Source organism: Aegilops tauschii, chromosome 5 (genome assembly GCF_002575655.3).
Source record: "Aegilops tauschii subsp. strangulata cultivar AL8/78 chromosome 5, Aet v6.0, whole genome shotgun sequence".
NCBI classification, from domain to species: domain Eukaryota; kingdom Viridiplantae; phylum Streptophyta; class Magnoliopsida; order Poales; family Poaceae; genus Aegilops; species Aegilops tauschii.
This window is the reverse complement of record NC_053039.3, coordinates 54,162,093-54,166,281: the sequence shown is the minus strand read 5'-3', so window position 1 is coordinate 54,166,281 and position 4,189 is coordinate 54,162,093.

The following is a 4,189-nucleotide window of genomic DNA, read 5'->3' as shown; positions in this document are numbered from 1 at the left end:
ATTTGCTCAGAGGGTGTAGGTGTTCTAGCATTACTCTTGCGAACCACAGTTGAAGCTTTAGCATGATCCTTTATTCTAACAGGGAAAGGTGGTTTCTCAATATAAGCGGTAGGAACAATAGGATCAACATTATAAGTGATAGTCTTTTCTTCAACTTTAATAGGTTCAACTACTTTTACTTCAATGGGAGGATGATATTTAAACCACTTCTCCTTAGGGAGATCAACATGAGTAGCAAATGATTCACAGAAAGAAGTTACTATATCAGAGTCAAGTCCATATTTAGTGCTAAATTCACGAAAAGCATCAGTATCCATAAAATATTTAACACAATCAAACTTAGGTGTTATACCTGACTCCTTACCTTTGTCGAGTTCCCAATCTTCAGAGTTGCGTTTAATTCTTTCCAATAAATCCCATCTGAATTCAATAGTCTTCATCATAAAAGAACCAGTACAAGAAGTATCGAGCATGGAGCGATTATTGAGAGAAAGCCGAGCATAAATTTTTTGAATAATAATTGCTCTTGAGAGCTCATGATTGGGGCATAAATATAACATTGACTTAAGCCTCCCCCAAGCTTGAGCGATACTTTCTCCTTCGCGAGGCCAAAAATTATATATATAATTACGATCACGATGAACCAGATGCATAGGATAAAACTTCTGATGAAATTCCAATTTCAATCGGTTGTAGTTCCATGATCCAATATCATCACATAGCCTAAACCATGTCAATGCCTTTCCCATCAAATATAAAGGGAAGACGTTCTTATTGATAACATCCTCGGGCATACCTGCAAGCTTAAATAATCCACAAACTTCATGCACATAGATTAGGTGCATATCGGGATGTAATGTTCCATCTCCTATAAAAGGATTAGCTAGCAGTTTCTCTATCATACCCGAAGGAATTTCAAAGTAAACATTTTCAGTAGGTTCAGTAGGTTGAGGAGCAACTCTTTGCTCTACTGGTCGGGGTGAAGATACCCCGAACAAGCCCCTCAAAGGATTATTTTCCATAGTAACAAGTGACAGTAAATTTCAGCACACTATATAAATTTTTCCTTACCAAATTCCACCTACCAGAGGCGCTTCACTCCCCGGCAATGGCGCCAGAAAAGAGTCTTGATGGCCCACAAGTATAGGGTGTCTATCGTGGTCCTTTCGATAAGTAAGAGTGTCGAACCCAACGAGGAGCAGAAGGAAATGACAAGTAGTTTTTAGTAAGGTATTCTCTGCAAGCACTGAAATTATCGATAACAGATAGTTTATGATAAGGTAATTCGTAACGGGTAACAAGTAACAAAAGTAAACAAGGTGCAGCAAGGTGGCCCAATCCTTTTTGTAGCAAATGACAAGCCTGGACAAACTCTTATATAAAGGAAAGCGCTCCCGAGGACACATGGAAATTTTCGTCAAGCTAGTTTTCATCATGCTCATATGATTCGCGTTCATTACTTTGATAATTTGATATGTGAGTGGACCGGTGCTTGGGTAATGCCCTTCCTTGGACAAGCATCCCACTTATGATTAACCCCCTCGCAAGCATCCGCAACTACGAAAGAAGAATTAATGTAAACCTAACCATAGCATGAAACATATGGATCCAAATCAGCCCCTTACGAAGCAACGCATAAACTAGGGTTTAAGCTTCTGTCACTCTAGCAACCCATCATCTACTTATTACTTCCCAATGCCTTCCCCTAGGCCCAAACAATGGTGAATTTTCATGTAGTCGACGTTCACATAACACCACTAGAGGAAAGACAACATACATCTCATCAAAATATCGAACGAATACCAAATTCACATGACTACTTATAACAAGACTTCTCCCTTGTCCTCAGGAACAAACGTAACTACTCACAAACCATGTTCATGTTCATAATCAGAGGGGTATTAATGTGCATAAAGGATCTGAACGTATAATCTTCCACCGATTAAACCAACTAGCATCAACTACAAGGAGTAATCAACACTACTAGCAACCCACAGGTACCAATCTGAGGTTTTGAGACAAAGATCGGATACAAGAGATGAACTAGGGTTTGAGAGGAGATGGTGTTGGTGAAGATGTTCATGGAGATTTACCCCCTCCCGATGAGAGGATTGATGGTGATGACGATGGTGACGATTTCCCCTCCCGGAGGGATGTTTCCCCGGCAGAACAACTCTGTCGGAGCCCTAGATTGGTCCCGCCAAGGTTCCGCCTCGAGACGGCGGCGCTTCGTCCCGAAAGCTTCCTTCTGATTTTTGCCAGGGCAAAAGACACCTTATACCAGAAGATGGGCATCGGGGGGCTTCCAGGTGGCCCACGAGGCAGGGGGCGCGCCCAGGGGGTAGGGCGCGCCCTCCACCCTCGTGGACAGTGGGTGGCCCCCCTCTGGTGCTTTCTTCACCCAATATTTTTAATATATTTCAAAACTGACTTTCTGGAGTTTCAGGACTTTTGGAGTTGTGCAGAATAGGTCTCTAATATTTGCTCCTTTTCCAGCCCGGGATTCCAGCTGCCGACATTCTCCCTCTTCATGTAAACCTTGTAAAATAAGAGAGAAAAGGCATAAGTATTGTGACATAATGTGTAATAACAGCCCATAATGCAGTAAATATCGATATAAAAGCATGATGCAAATGGACGTATCATGATTCATCCAACAAGTGCCGTCATCAAGCATAGCATATGGTTTGACAAAGAAGTGTGACATGGCATGTAAGCACATAAATTGGGCACTAGTAAGAGCATCATGGAAACAATGATGCAAAGGTGAGGTAAAGGTGCTAATATGTGTGACAAGAGAACAACCATCTACCTCAATGTCATAGCAAGCGTGCACAAAGTGCTCAATGAACGGTCTATGGTAGGCATAAGAGTCATTCACAACACCAAATGAAATGAAATGTCTAAACACATGGGGAAAGTGCAAGACAATCCAAGCATAACGTGGATATGGTGTGGTGAAGATAGTGTGGCATAAAAGGATTGGGATACCTTGCTACACTTTATTTACCGTTACCGTTACTTGCTCGTTACAAATTATCTTGCTATCAAACTACTCGTTACCTACAATTTTAGTGCTTGCAGAGATTACCTTGCTGAAAACCACTTGTCATTTCCTTCTGCTCCTCGTTGGGTTCAACACTCTTACTTATCGAAAGGATTATGATTGATCCCATATACTTGTCGGTCATCACTTGCAAGCTTCTTGTGATGTGTATTACCAAGAGGGCCCAGAGATACCTCTCCGATACTCGGAGTGACAAATCCTAATCTCAATCCATGCCAACTCAACAGACACCTTTGGAGATACCTGCAGAGCATCTTTATGATCACCCAGTTACGTTGTGATGTTTGATAGCACATAAGGTATTCCTCCGGTAACCGGGAGTTGCATGATCCCATAGTCGAAGGAATATGTATTTGACATTAAGAAAGCAATAGCAATAAACTGAACGATCATATGCTAAGCTAACGGATGGGTCTTGTCCATCACATCATTCTCCTAATGATGTGATCCCGTTATAAAATGACAACTCGCGTCTATGGTTACGAAACCTTAACCATCTTTGATCAACGAGCTAGTCTAGTAGAGGCTCAGTAGGGACACGATATTTGTTTATGTATTCACACATGTATTTAAGTTTCCGGTCAATACAATTCTAGCAAGAATAATAAACCTTTATCATGAATAAGGAAATATAATAATAACAACTTTATTATTGCCTCTAGGGCATGTTTCCATCACCTAGTATTTAGAGTGCGATTATCTAGCTACTATGTGGTATGTCAAGTTCATTTGAAATTCAAGTTCTCATCAATTGATTATCTTTAGTTGGATTTCAATTTTCTCTCGTGGATAATACACGGATTATCACATTATGGGGGAGTGATATGCTCTGTGCATATCACAATCCTTGTTAATGTGAACAATTGAGGAATGCTACACAGAATGTATATTTGAGATTATCTTATATCTCTATGGCATGCAATGCTTTGTTTTGAGAGTGATATTCTCGTGCGGTGTTATCCATGGTTTATCTTATAGACCGTACTTAAAAAATGTTTGATTGAAGCCATTCCAATTGTTGCTTTACATGATGATCTACCTAATTGGAATCTTAAGAATATGTTTTCCAAGCTTTGTGCTTATTGCTAAATGCTCATGTTATGCTAGTCTGAGTATAGATGA